At 37.6% G+C, this 15,773-nt stretch overlaps 1 protein-coding gene across 3 annotated transcripts in view; it reads left to right on the top strand.

Moving 5' to 3' along the window:
• The window catches only part of NKAIN3 (sodium/potassium transporting ATPase interacting 3), a 686,257-nt gene that overhangs the window by 614,965 nt on the left and 55,519 nt on the right, over positions 1-15,773 (top strand). The window lies entirely within an intron of this gene.

Here is a 15,773-nt window from a genome sequence, read left to right as displayed (position 1 = left end):
AAAGCTGGATAACTGAGAAAAAATGTATTACATAGGAAAATAATTTGTCTAAAACTATTTAGGCAAACTCTCAGGATTGTTTTAAGCCTCATACCTTTTTGACCATGATTTTTTCTCTCAGCCATTCTATTCTGCTTCATTGACTCCAAAGAGCTTAGAAATTCATTATCCCATTATGTAAATATCATACACTATTAGAAAATTTTAAAATGGGAAAAAATTGTCAGCACTGAGTATGAGAAACATCTAATTCCAAAGATCTGGACTCACAGTAGGAGCAAAAGCCAGAAGTACAGTCAAATAAAAACGTTGAATAGCTCCAAAAATAGAAAAGGTAGGTGTTTTCAAGAATTTTTTCCAATCTTATTTTCTCCTGAATAAAAGGTTCCTCCAAATGAGCCCAACAATATTGACACAAAGGCCTCAGCCACCAGTGAATCTGAACAGACAGTAATTGAAAAATTATAAAAACTTTGAGAGGGCCTTAAATAAGGCCAAAGCAGCCACTCCATCTAATTACTGAGCTCTTGACAAAGATTAAGGAAGGATTAAGGGCATATCTACTATAGAGAAAGAGAGCACAATTTGTGTGTCTTTAAAAAGAGCTGAGTGACTCTTAAAATAAGAGAAAATGTACTATTAAAGATACTGATAAAGTCTTGTGTGGTGACACGCACCTGTAATCCCAGCAGTTTGGGAAGCCAAGGTGGAAAGATCTCCTGAGGCCAGAAGCTTCAGACAGTCTGGGCGACATGGTGAGACCTTGTCTCTAAAAAAAAGGAAAGAAAGAAAAGTAGCAGGGTGTGCTGGTGCATGCTGCTTGGGAGGCTGAGGTGGGAGGATCTCTTGAGCGCAGGAGACTGAGGCTGCAGTGAGCTGTGATGATGCGACTGCACTCCAGCCTGGACAACAAAGGAGGACCCTGTCTCTTAAAAAAAAAAAAAATGCAGACTAAAGTAAGAAAAATAACTTATTTTTTCCAAATGTGAGAAAATCAACACAAAATAGTTTATATCTGTTAGGGGAGGGCTGGAATGGTGAGAGCTGGTGTGTTATAGACATCTTTATTAAGACAGTACAACTCTTGCAACAAAAAGCAATGACAGAAGCTACAGCAGTAGTAAATGCACCCCTGTAAGGACTCTACAGCCTGGTTCCCTGACTCAAGAATCAAAAACCAAATACTAAAGCAAGCACAGTCCAGCGGATCCTAACAGAATAACCAGAATAAGCATATCAGTGAATCTAAAGGAATAACACTGAAAACAATTGGAAAAAGCCACTTTGAGCTCCTTACTCAAGGGAGATATTATTTTCAAAGACTCTCTGGAGTGACTTGAAATGACACGACAGGAGAGAGATCTTCTCTCATGGTTTGTGCTACTGGGGAATAAAGGGGGTAGAAAATGAAAGCAATGCCAGTCAAAAGCTAAAGGAAAGGTGAGCAGGATTGTCCTGAGCGCCAGGCACTGACCTGCCCATGGACTATTCAGCAGCAGCCCTGGAGAGAGGGAAGGAGAGCACTTCCACACGACACTCAAATTCACGAATTCTGCCTCCACGGAGTTTTCTTTTCTTTCCTAAGAGATCTTTATGTAGACAAGCTTCCTTTCCAGAATACAAACAAGTCATAGAAGACAAAACCATTATTCCTCAAAATGTGGCACACTAATCAATTTTCCCTTCCAAACTAGCTGCTCATTTTAAATATGAAGAAATCCAACCAAACACAAGTCTGTGAAAGTTCCACAAGGACACAACTCTGTTCAGGGGATAGCGAGGACAGAATGTTGGAATTCTTACAAATCTCTATGTAATCCTACATTAGACAGAGCCTTTGAAATTTTGGAAATAACAGTTAATAGGAGTGTATCCTCAAAATAAGCTAAATGTTTAAATAAGTCAGCCACAGCTTGTTGTTTACTGCATGCTTTCTGTGTGCCGGCACCCCATCGCCATTATCTTGTATAAGGCAATGACACCCTGTGAGGCAGCTATTGTCCTCATTTTACAGATGAGTAAACTACGATTTTTTTCCCAACTCATATAGCGTGTAAGAACTGCACCTAATATTTAATCCAGATATTTTGGGTGCCAAAATCCAAATGCATTCCAAAATGCAGTAGTACCTTTCTTTCCAGAATGTTGTTAACAATAATGTTCTTCATAAATAGGCTAAAAAAGATAGATATATATATAGAGAGAGATATTAGTCATTCACTAGATTAAAACCAGAATATTCATATTCAAATATTGAGTGATAATATAAAGTACTGGCACAATATAGAGAAAATAATGGATTAGCCCACTAAAATTTAAGTGGATATGTGGAGGCACATGTAAAAGAACACACTCAATAATCTTCTCTCAAATCAATTGTCTCAGCACAGACTATTTAATATGCGAAGCTTATCATTAGAATAACAGAATTTCAGAATCCAGTTCAAATACTGAAAAAATCTAAAAACAAAAAATTTAAAAACAAAAACTGTGTTTCATTTTAATAGCTGCAGAATTCTATATGGCTACCCAATGAAATTATGAAATAGAAGAATACACCATTGTTAAAGTCTGCCTTGATAAAACATAGGAGAATATGACATGACAGATGTTGTGGGTATGATTTTTAAAAAGCAAAAATGTAACCACCACTATTTTCCAAAGACCGGACTTAATGCTTCTTCCTCATGGTAGTGGCTTGCAGAAGAACTTGGCTATCTTCGTGATTTCGCAGCTATATCAAGTGCAAGCACAGGGACTGATTCTGAAGGCAGGGTTGATGTGGTGGTGTGGGCTGTGAGGAGTAGGAGTAGACATCCGCTTCCTTTCCCATCTTTCCTGTTGGTATCCACTGAGCTGTGTAAGTGACCCACTCCCAGTGTGGTCTCAGTTGTCAAGCATGTCCTGCTCTTAGCTGTCAGCACTCCACATGTGAATTACAGTGGAGCCTGGGACTCCATACCAACTTCCTGAGCATCAGAACTGCTGTTTCACTTGTCTTCCATAATCTCACAAATGTCTATATAGCCAACCCTAACTCAGAACCATATACAGAAGGAAATTCCAGGACACATAACTCCAGCTTAGATAAATTAACACCATACAAAATCACTACAATTTTTAATAATGAAAATGAAAGCATTACTGTTCTGAAATTATCCCATGGAATCTAAATGCTATAGTGATTTAATACTCATCATTATCCATCTTTAATGTCCCTAAACAAACTTTAGTAGTTAAAATTTTAAACCATTCCATCTTATTTTTGGACATTTTCTACATTCCACTTCCGCCATAAAATTCTGTCCTAATGTCATATGTTTATTCTATTAAAAATGTTTTTTAACTCATTATATATTTCTGCAGTAAAAAATTCTTGCAGATTGAAATTCCACTCTCAATGTTATCTTTTCATGAACAAAAGTTTTTAATTTGTATAGTTCAGTTATTAAGCTTAAAGTAAGAAATTCTGTGGTTAGTACTTTTTCATACTTTTTAGGACTTTGCCTAAACTATGTCCCATGAAGATATTCTTCTATATTATATCATATTATATTATATATTAAGCATCTTACGTTGTGATCTATTGATTTTTACATATCATGTGAGGTAGAAATCAACATTCTTTATTTCCTCCATATGCGTATTCAGTTGACCAAAAACCCTTCACATAAAAAACTATTCTTGACCACATTGCAAAGAAAATGGCAGATAGGAGACAGAACTAACTTGCAGCTCCCACTCAGATGGACAAAACAGCATGTGGAGACTCAAATCATGAACTTTTGCTCCAAGAACTACTGCAGGAACATATCAGGAATACTGAAAGAATTCGTAGAGCCTTTGAAAGAAGTGGCTTGCCACTGCATACTCCGTGAAACAGCCGAAAACTGTGAGTGCCCAAAGAGAGGCGGAATGTCTGTTTCCAAGCACACATCCTCACGGGAAACTTAAAAATTCAGATCACGGGAGAGTAATTTAACCTTACCTAGGGCTGAAATGAATTTAGAGAGCTGAGTGAAATATAAAAGCAGAAGCAGCAGCAGGAAGAGCCCTGTAAGGACTCCTGGCCCCTAAGGAAGACCAGGGAAGCCATTTCTTACTTTATTTCATGGGGGACTTTGGGGAGGGCTGCCAGTGGAATTGGGGAAAAACCACGAGGAGAAAGAAACGTCCTACTAAACTTTGTAATAATTTAAACATAATGTGAATTTTCCTGGACAGAATCTGTAGTGGGGGGGGCAAAAGAGAAGTACAGAGACAACCACAGAAGCCTCAGCAGGCAGGGAGGGGTGAAGTCTGAAAACCATGCTTGCTTTCTCAGCAGGGAGGCTTGTAGCCTGGAGCAAGTTCTCAGCCCTGCTTACTGGTTGCGTGGAAATAAATTTGGTGCTATTGAGGGGGACATAGTGGGAGTGAGACTGGCCTTTCTGGCTGCATGAGAACTGACTGAAGCCTATCATTGCTGGCTTTCTCCCATTACCCTGGCAACCTGTATGACACAGCAGAGGCAGCCATAATTCCCCTGGGAACGTAACTCCCTTGGCCTGAGAACCACAACTCCATACCCCACAGCAGCCACAGCAAGGCCTGTCCAGAGAGGCTGAGCTCAGACATGCCTAACCCTGCCACCACCTAATGGTCTTTCTCTACCTGCCCTGGTAGCCAAAGACAAAAGACATAATCTCTTGGGAGCTCTAATGGCCCCGCCCTCAACCTGAGAAAGCTGAGTGCTCCTCCAGGTGACCGTAGGGGAAGTTTGTATCCTCCCTATACTACCACAGCCGATGCCATCTTGAAAGCATCACCTCCTGGCTGGAGGCTAACCAACTCAAACCATAAAAGAACAACTCATAAAAGAACAACACTGCCCCAAGAAAGGAGAAAACAACAGCTAATTTCACCACCTGTAACATCCTGGCTAACCAGAGGTCCTGAGTCTTTCCATGTGACAACTTTACTGCCAGCACAACCAGCATTCAGGAAAAGTGGTGCACTAAACAAAACCATAACCAAAGTCTCACACAGAGTCCACTTCACTCCCCTGCTACCTTCACTGGAGCAGTTGCTAGTAACCATGGCTAAGTGACCTGAAGACAGTTCACATCATAGGACTCTTTGCAAACACACCCCAGTACCAGCCCAGAGCCCGGTAGCTCTGCTGGATGACTAGACCCAAAGAGAAATAACGATCACTGTAGTCAGGCTCTTAGGAAGCCCCATCCCTAGGGGAAGAGGAGAGAGCACCACATCAAGGCAGCACCCCATGAAACAAAAGAATCTGAACAGCAGATCTTGAGCCCCAGATCTTCCCTCTGACATAGTCTACCCAAATGAGAAGGAACCAGAGAAACAATTCTGGTAATACGACAAAACAAGGTACTTTAATACCCCCAAAAGATCACACTAGCTCACCAGCAATGGACTGAAACCAACAAGAAATATCTGTATTGCCAGAAAAATAATTCAGAAGGTCAATTATTAGGCTATTCAAGGAGGCATCAGAGAGAGGTGAAGTCCAACTTAAAGAAATTTTTTCTATGTTACTGGATATGGATGGAAAAATCTCCAGAGAAATAGAAAGCATAAATTTTAAAACAATCACAATTTCTGGAAATGAAGGACACACTTAGAGAAATGCAAAATACACTGGAAAATCTCAGCAATAAAATCAAACAAGTAGAAGAAAGAACTTCAGAGCTCAAAGACAAGGCTTTTGCTTAATCCAATCTAACAAAAACAAAGAAAAAAAATCAGAAAAAAAAAACGAGCAAAGCCTCTAAGAAGTTTGGGATTATGTTAAACAGCCAAGTGTAAGAATAATTGGTGTTCCTGGGGAAGAAAAGAATTCTATAAGTTTGGAAAATGTGTTTGAGGGAATAAGTGAGGAAAACTTTTCTGGCCTTACTACAGATCTAGACACCCAAATACAAAAAACTCAAAGAACGCCCAGGAAATTCACTGCAGAAAGATAATTGCCTAGACACATAGTCATCAGGTTATCTAAAGTCAACACAAAGGAAAGAATCTTAAGAGCTGTGAGGCAAAAGCATCAGGTAACCTATAAAGGAAAACCTATCAGATTAAGAGCAGATTTCTCAGCAGAAATCCTACAAGCTAGAAGGAAGTGGGGTCCTATCTTCAGCCTCCTTAAACAAAACAATTAGCAGCCAAGAATTTTGTATCCAACAAAACCAAGCTTCATAAATGAAAAAAAAGATACAGTCTTTTCAGACAAAAAAATGTTGAGAGAATTTGCCACTACCCAGCCAGCACTACAGGAACTGTTCAAAGGAGCTCTAAATCTTGAAACAAAACCTCAAAATACATCAAAATAGAACCTTCTGAAAACATAAATCTAACAGGGCCTATAAAACAATAACACAATGAAAAAAAAAGCAAGGTATTCAGGCAACAACTAGCATGATGAATAGAATAGTACCTTACATCTCAATACTAATGTTGAATGTAAATGGCTTGAATGCTCCACTTAAAAGATACAGAATGGCAGAATAGATAAGAATTCACCAACCAAGTCTCTTCTGTCTTCAAGAAATTTGCCTAACACATAAGGACTCACATAAACTTAAGGTAAAGAGGTGGGAAAATATATTCCATGTAAATGGACACCAAAAGAGAGCTGGAGTAGCTATTTTTATATCAGACAAAACAAACTTCAAAGCAACAAGAGTTAGGAAATGGCAGGACTTTGAGATAAAAACATCTATCTACCATGCATCCTTGTCATTCCAAATTACAATTGTTTATTCTGCTAGATCACCTGTGTAACTGAGTTTTTTATAGGCATTTTTATAAATCTGGAACCTAACTCACTGCTTAACACATTTTAAGTGCTTGGTGCACATTAAGGAATAAACCTTGATTGATGCTATGTTGTAAAAAAAAAAAAAAAAGACAAAAAGGGACATTATATTATGATAAAAGGACTAGTCCAACAGGAAAATATTACAATCCTAAATATATATGCATCTAACACTTGAGCTCCCAAATTTATAAAATAATAACTACTAGACCTAAGAAATGAGATAGACAGCAACACAATAATGGCAGGGGACTTCAATACTCCACGGACAGCACCAGGCAGGTTATATAGACAGAAAGTCAACAAAGAAACAATGAACTTAAACCATACCCTGAGAACAAATGAACTTAACAGATATTTACAAAACATTCTAGCAACAACTGCAGAATATACATTCTATTCATAAGCGCATGGAACATTCTCCAAGGTAGACCATAAGATAGCCCACAAAACAAGTCTCAACAAATTTATGAAAATTGAAATTATATCAAGTACTCTCTCAGACGACAGTGGAATAAAATTGGATATCAATTGCAAAAGGAACCCTCAAAACCCTGCAAATATATAGAAATTAAATAATCTGCTCCTGAATGATTGCTGGGTCAACAATGAAATCAAGATGGAAACTTAAAAATTGTTTGAACTGAACAATAATAGTAACACAACGTATCAAAGCCTCTGGGATACAGCAAAAGCAATTCTAAAGGAAAAGTTAAAGCATTAAATGCCTACATCAAAAAGTCTGAAAGAGCACAAATAGACAATCTCAGGTCACACCTGAAGGAGCTAGAGAAAGAAGAACAAACCAAACCCAAACCCTGCAGAAGAAATAGCAATGATCAGAGTAGAACCAAATATATTGAAAAAAAAATACCAAAGATAAGTGAAACAAAAAGCTGGTTCTTTGAAAAGATAAATGAGATTGATGGACCATTAGCAATATTAACCAAGAAAAGAGAGAGAATCCAAATAAGCTCAATTAGAAACAAAATGAGAGATATTACAAAGAATAACACAGACAAAGATTATTCAAGGTTACTATGAACATCTTTATGTGTACAAACTAGAAAACCTAGAGAAGATGGATAAATTCCTTGAAATATGCAACCCTCCTAGATTAAACCAGGAAGAAATAGAAACCCTGAGCAGACCAATAACAAACAGCAAGATTGAAATGGCAATTTTTTTAAAAATTACCAATAAAAAAGTCCAGGACCAGATGGATTCATAGCTGAATTCTACCAGACATTTGAAGAATTGGTACCAATACTATTGACACTATTCCACAAGATAGAGAAAGAGGAAATTCTTCCTAAATCATTCTATGAAGCCACTATCACCCTAATACCAAAACCAGGAAAGGATACAACAACAATAACAACAACAAAAACTACAGACTAATACCCTTGATGAACATAGATGCAAAAATCCTCAACAAAATAGTAGCTAACCAAATCCAATGGCATATTAAAAAGATAATCCACCATAATCAAGTGGGTTTCATACCAGGGACACAGGGATGGTTTAACATATGCAAGTCAATAAATGTGATACACCACATAAACAGAATTTATTAAAAACACAAATCACATGATCATGTCAATAGATGCAGAAAAAGCATTTGGCAAAATCCAGCATCCTTTTATGACTAAAACTCTCAGCAAAATTGGCATAGAAGAGACATACCTTAAGGTCATAAAAGCCATCTATGAAAAACCCACAGCCAACACTATACTGAATGGGGAAGTGTTGAAAGCATTCCCTATGAGAACTGGAACAAGACAAGGATGCCCATTTTCACCACTTCTATTCAACACTGTACTGGAAGTCTTAGCCAGAGCAATCAGACAAGAGAAAAAAATAGAGGGCATCCAAATTAGTAAAGAGAAAGTCAAACTGTCACTGTTCACTGTTGATAAGATCATATACCTAGAAAAGCCTACAGACTAACTCAAAAAGATCCTAGAACTAATAAATAAATTCAGTAAAGTTTCAGGATACAAAATTAATTACACAAATCAGTAGCAGTGCTATACACCAACAGCAACAAAGCTGTGAATCAAATAAGAACTCAATCCTTTTACAATAGCTGATATATATATATATATATAGATATATATAGATATATATATAGATATATATATAGATATATATATAGATATATAGATATATATAGATATATATATAGATATATATACACACACACAATATTTAACAATATACCTAACCAAGGAGGTGAAAGACCTCTACAAGGAAAACTGCAAAACACTGCTGAAAGAAATTATAGATGGCACAAATGGAAACACCCCATGCTCATGGATGCATAGAATCAATATGGTGAAATGACCATACTTCCAAAAGCAATCTACAAATTCAATGCAATTCCCATCACAATACCATCATCATTCTTCACAGAACTAAAAAAAAAAAAAATCCTAAAATTCATATGGAACCAAAAAAGAGCCCACATAGCCAAGCCAGACTAAGCAAAAAGAACAAATCTGGAGGCATCACATTACCTGACTTCAAACTATGTTACAAGGCTATAGTCACTAAAGCAGCATGGTACTGATATAAAAATAGGCACATAAACCAATGGAATAAAATAGAGAACACAGAAACAAAGCCAAATACTTACAGCCAACTGATCTTCAACAAAGCAAACAAAAACATTAAGTGGAGAAAAGACACCCTATTCAACAAATGGTGCTGGGATAATTGGCAACTCACATGTAGAAGAATGAAACTGAATCCTCATCTTTCGCCTTATATGCATAAAAAGAAACTCAAGATGAATCAAAAAATTAAATCTAAGACCTGAAACCATAGAAATTCTAGAAGATAATATTGGAAAAACCCTTCTAGACATTGGCTTAGGCAAAGACTTCGTTACCAGGAACCCAAAAGCAATTGCAACAAAAACTATGATAAATAGATGGGACTTAATTAAACTAAAAAGTTTCTGCACGCCAAAAGAAATAATTAGCAGAGTAAGCAGACAACCCACAGAGTTGGAGAAAATCTTTGCGAATTATGCATCTGACAAAAGACTAATATCCAAAATCTACAAGGAACTCAAACTGATCAGCAGGAAAAAAACAAACAATCCCATCAGAAAGTGAGCCAAGACATGAATAGGCAATTCTAAAAAGAAGATATGCAAATTGTCAACAAACATATGAAAAAATGCTCAGCCTCACTGATTATCAAGGAAATGCAAATCAAAACTACAATGTGATACCGCCTTACTCTTGCAAGAATGGTCATAATTTAAAAATCAGAAAAGAATAGATGTTGGCATGGATGTGGTGAAAAGGGAACACTTTTATACTGCTGGTGGAAATGTAAACTAGTACAACCACTAAGGAAAAAAAATGTGAAAATTCCTTAAAGAAGTAAAAATAGATCTGCCATTTGATCCAGCAATCCCACTACTGGGTATCTACCCAGAGGAAAAGTCATTATATGAAAAAGACACTTGCACGTGCATGTTTATAGCAGCGTGACTCACAATTGCAAATATATGGAGCCAGCCCAAATGCCCATCAGTCAACAAGTGCATAAAGAAAATGTGGCATATATTTATATACGTGTGTGCATATATATATATATATAAAGAAAATTTTAAAATATATATATTTACATATTTATATGTATATGCTATATTATATTATATATGGTATATTATATTTTTATTTTTATATGGTATAAAATATATATATTTGTATATATATATTTGTGTGTGTATATATATATATATATATATATATATATATATACCATGGAATATAACTCAGCCATAAGAGGGAACAAAATAACCTGATAGAATTGGAGATTATTATTCTAAGTGAAGTAATTCAGGAATGGAGAACCAAACATTGCATGTTTTCACTTATAAATGGGAGCTAAGCTATGAGGACTCAAAGGCATAAGAATGACATAATGGACTTTGGGGAATGGGGGGAAGGGTGGGAGTGGGTGAGGGATAAACGACTACACATTGGGCACAGTGTATACTGCTTGGGTGATGGGTGCACCAAAATCTCAGAAATCATCACTAAAGAACTTACCTGTGTAACCAAACGCCACCTGTTCCCCAAAAACCCATTGAAATATATATATAAAACTATTATTTTTCTGCTGTCCTATGATGACACCTTTTTCATAAATCAAGTAGATCTATTTTTTAACTCTATTATGTTTCATTTATCTATTGTCCTTTCTTATGTAATGGCATACTCTCTTAATTACTGTAATTTACTTGAAAAAAAGTCTTGATATCTGGTAGTATAAGTTCTTCAACTTGGTTCTTCTTCAAGATTGTCTTAACTAATCTTGAGTCTTTGCCTTTTCACATAAATTTTGGAAATCAGCATTTTTATTAAACTGCTGAAATTTTTATTGGGCTTTCTTTGAATTCATAGATTAATTGCTCCACAGATCAGTTGGTATTTTATAATATTGAGTTTCACAATCCATTAATGTTTTATATTCTTCCATTCATTTAGACATATTTAATTTCTCTCAATTACATTTTACTGAATTCAGTGTAGTGGCTTGCAAATCTTTTCAGATTTATTCTCCCCAAAAAATGAATTTTCCCTGTAAACTGGAAATTTTTAAGTGCTTAATTTCTTCTTTGGATGGGAATATAATTTCAATTATTGGCCATCAACATTGAGTAAACATAAATTTATTACAAATCTTGATGAATAAGTCTTAAACATAAAACGAAATATTTGTTGGAAAAGCACCTCTTAATAAAATGAATGCAGAAGTTTTGTTTCAATCAGTTCATGTCTTCATGGATGAATATTAGTTATTGCTAGAATGAAAGGCTACCTCAAATACTTCCAATATTTGGTGCTAGTATTTATTTATAGAAACTTCGTTCACAGAAAAAATACAAGAATGGGAAGAAATTTGCTATAACAACGTCACTCAATTTTTAAAAATTCCTTCCTTCCCCAAGTATTTTTTAAGACCTGCTTTGTACTAGACACTGTTCTAGGTTTGGGGGCTATAGCAGGGAGCAAAACATATAAGACCAGATAAAAATTTTTCCCTTATAAAGTTTAACTTGTAATGACGGAGTCTGATAAAAAACGAATTTTTTAAGTAAAATATACAATATAGCACAGTAAATAGTGATAAGTATAAAAGATAAAAAAGTAAAGCAGGGAAGGAGATAGAACATGTGCAGAAGGTTGACCCTGTAGATAAAGAGGCTGAGATATGTGCCCTAAAATACGTAATGACCTATCATCTAAAGTTATTTATAAACTACTACTAGCTGATGAGGTTCTTCTTCAATTGTTTTGGAAGCAAAAGATTGAAAGCCAGCTACCTTTTTATTAGTAGCTATTGCTTTATTAACATCAGCATACAAAATTAAAACTATCACTTTGTCTGGTGACCGGAAGACTTGTTCTGCCAGGATGATGCACCAAGTTAAGGTTCCAGATGGCTGAGATAAATGCCTGTCCTTGCAAACCGGAAAGAAGAGGATTATAGAAGGGAATGAGAGAAGCAAGGTCCAGAATGGCCATACTTTTTCAAAGGCACATAAATTTTGGAATTGAGTCTCTTGAAACTGAACACTCTACATGCCTACACACCACTTAGGAGGTCTTACATTCACTTGGGGCACATCTTCTCCAGTTTGAAGACCACTGGTCTCTTACTGCCTCCCTTCTCACTCCCCACGATGAGGAAGAATTAGGATCCGAGACAGAGCTGGGGAGACTTCCAGACCCTCCAGACTCTTGGGGATTGCCCTCAGTGTTTGTCAGAACAAGTTGCCCTCAAAGACAATTGAACTATATCAGTTCTTCACATAAGTACCTGAGACTGAGGGGGACAAGATAGAGTAGGACGCATCCATTTTGCATAGTATTGCTGAGTAGAAAGAGGTAAAAAATGTTGGGAAACTCTGATCTGGACAATGCAGCCTCTCGGACTGCATACTCTATTCTTCCAGCTGGAACTGGCTTAACATTGAGAATGTCATTGGTCCCATGTGCTTCCCTTCAATTTCACACGCCTTCTGAAAGGTGGAGGAGATTTTAAACTTCCTGAAGCATAAAGAGAACAACCATAAATAGTCATAAAGCTGGCACTTGGGCATCATCTCTCTGCTTGGACAGCTCTTCAGGATCACAAAGTTATTTCAGGCAGGGGATAGCACAGCCCCAACCACCCCTGGGACATAAGCAATGGTTTAAGGCACTGTCAAGTCCACTGTGCCCAGCAGACCCATCATGGTGCTTTGGTGGCCACTAGGTATGCCATAAGCAGCCCCAACTGTGGCCTATGTTTTGGCACAGCAGGCCATGCTTACTGAATGCTCAGATTCTTCAGACAGGAGACAGCAACAGATCAGCGACACTGCAGAGTAGCTCGTTCTCTCGTAACAGCAGCAGGGTTTAGTTGCCAGCTACCTCTGAAATAACTAGTCTCTCCTAAAAGCCCTCATTATGGTGGGGTACTGCAAACTCCTCTCTGCAGTCTTTGAAGGGCCTCTCTGTGTGAACTAAGTTGATGTCAAGCCTCTTCCCCAGCTTTTTCCTTAGGAATTTATATCACGGAACAAGCAAATCACAGTGTAATAGCCCCCATATTTGAGTTCTTCAAATGTTTCTTTAAGATGTTGTTGCTGGAATTGGCAACTTGTAAAATAAATGCTGATTAGAAAAGCCTAATACCTACATAGCAGGAACAATGATGGACCAGAAAGCGAGCTCAGAATAAATGTGTTAATTGCCCCTCAACTTCCTGAGTCTTTTCTATTCTCTGACCTAAACACACTGTTATAGGGGCTCTGCGCTCCTAAACTCAGTGAGGAGGCAGTGTGCAACATAGCTGGAACAAAACAAAACGCCTACGTTCTGGTTAATTATTTGGTGAATATAGTTAAACCTGGGACATAAATGACAGCTTGAGCTCACTGGAAATGGCAAGTTTTCACTTTAAGTGTATCAAAGTCAAAGGCAAAAGTCTCAATCTGAGGCTCTTAACCTGGAGTCTATAAATGCAATGGGCTGTGAACCCCATGAAATAAAATCATTTAATGGATATAGAAGTGCGCACTTTCTTACAAAGCGGTTCCTCAAGTTTTACAAGATTATAAAAGAGGTCTGTGGTCCTAAAGATAGTAAGAGTCGTGACTAAATATTCTCAAAACCTTACAATTATTAACCCCTTCCCCTCCTTCACTGAAGCAGCAAACACTTGCTGAGTGCCTAGGACTTCCACAGTCCCGTGACATCTGCTTTGGGGAAACAAACATAATTAAAGTTCTAGTGAAGAAAAAGAATTAAATTGATATATCTGAGCTCCTTCCAAGGACTGGCCAGGCACTGTCCTGCATATAATATACATTTTTCCTGTCAATCTTCATAGTAAACCCATTGGAAGTCACTATTAGTGTTAGCCATTGTAAAAGAATTTAATTTCTAATAATGGTCACAACAGTATTTCCTGTTTAACTTCCCCATCAAGAAGTGGGGAGTTGCTGTTCCTGCCTCTTAAGCCCAGGCTGGCTCGGCAGCTGTCCTGACTAATCGAGTTTGGTGGAAGTGGCTCTGAGTGACTTTTCAGGCCAGATCGTAGAAGGCAACACAGCTTCTGCCTGGCTATATTTGGTTGCTAGCCCTTGAACTCAGCTACCATTTTGCAAGGAAGCCCAGGCCACATGTAGAGGCCCTTGTGGAGAGCAACAAGGTCTCCAGCCCTCAGCCCCAGCTAAGCAAACAGCCAACAGCCTGTCCTGACTTGCCTGCCATGTGAACGCACCACCTAGAAGCTGCTTCTGCAGCCTCCCGTGCCCCAGCTAACATTGCGTGCAGCAAAAATAAACCTTTCCTACTAGGCTGTGCTCAAATGTGCCAATACATGAGCAAAACAAATGGTGATTATTGTTTTAAGACACTGTTATGTGGTTGTGTGCTATATAGCAATAGATAACTAGAGCAAGCAGCTTGCCCATATGAGCAACTGCCACTTAGAGGTTAAATAATTTGCCAACAGTTACAAAACTAATAAGTGTAGAGCTGGAATTCAAAACAAGATCTGCCTGATACATAAAATCAAGTCAAGAGGATGAAGGAGAGAGTTTACCTGTATCTGTGACTTGGTATTTCCTTTTTTTTTTTTTTTGAGACAGAGTCTCACTCTGTCGCCCAGGCTAGAGTGCAGTGGGGTGATCTCAGCTCACTGCAACCTCCTCCTTCCGGGTTCAAGCAATTTTCCTGCCTCAGCCTCCCGAATACCTGAGATTACAGGCACACGCCACCACGCCCAGCTAATTTTTGTATTTTTAGTAGAGACGGGGTTTCACCACGTTGGCCAGGATGGTCTCCATCTCTTGACCTCATGATCCACCTGCCTCAGCCTCCCAAAGTGCTGGGATTACAGGCATGAGCCACCGCACCTGGCCAGTATTTCTTAAAATACAAAGAAATTTGAAGAAAATATATCAAAAAATATTTATCCTAAAATGGAAACACAGGCATCTGTTATTTTATATTCTACATTTTTCTGTGTATTAAAAGTGTTTTACAACTTAAAAGTATCTTTTCAAAGATGAAAGCAAAGTACTTATCAAATTTGAAAATATGTTTAAGATCAGACATGAAAAATAAGTTAAACTTTAGATTGTGTTAAGTTGCCATACTTTATAAAACCAGAGGCATTACTAATGTAATGTCTAGATGATAAAAGAAGATTTTGCTTCGATTTGCCCAATTCCAACCTCTCTTTCTTCATCTAATGGTGTTAATTCACGTCTTCGTGCCAATGTTCTGAGCTTTTAGCTCAGCAGAATCTTGAAAAACCCAAAGAGATATGCATAAATGTACAGGAAAATAGACTCCAGCCCACAGAGGAAGATCCAAGTATCAATTCTGGATTTACCATAAGCAGCAAGCATTTCCATAAGAGAAGGGAAACA

Source organism: Nomascus leucogenys, chromosome 16 (assembly GCF_006542625.1).
Source record: "Nomascus leucogenys isolate Asia chromosome 16, Asia_NLE_v1, whole genome shotgun sequence".
In the NCBI taxonomy this organism is placed as follows: domain Eukaryota; kingdom Metazoa; phylum Chordata; class Mammalia; order Primates; family Hylobatidae; genus Nomascus; species Nomascus leucogenys.
This window is presented reverse-complemented; position numbering and strand designations above follow the sequence as displayed.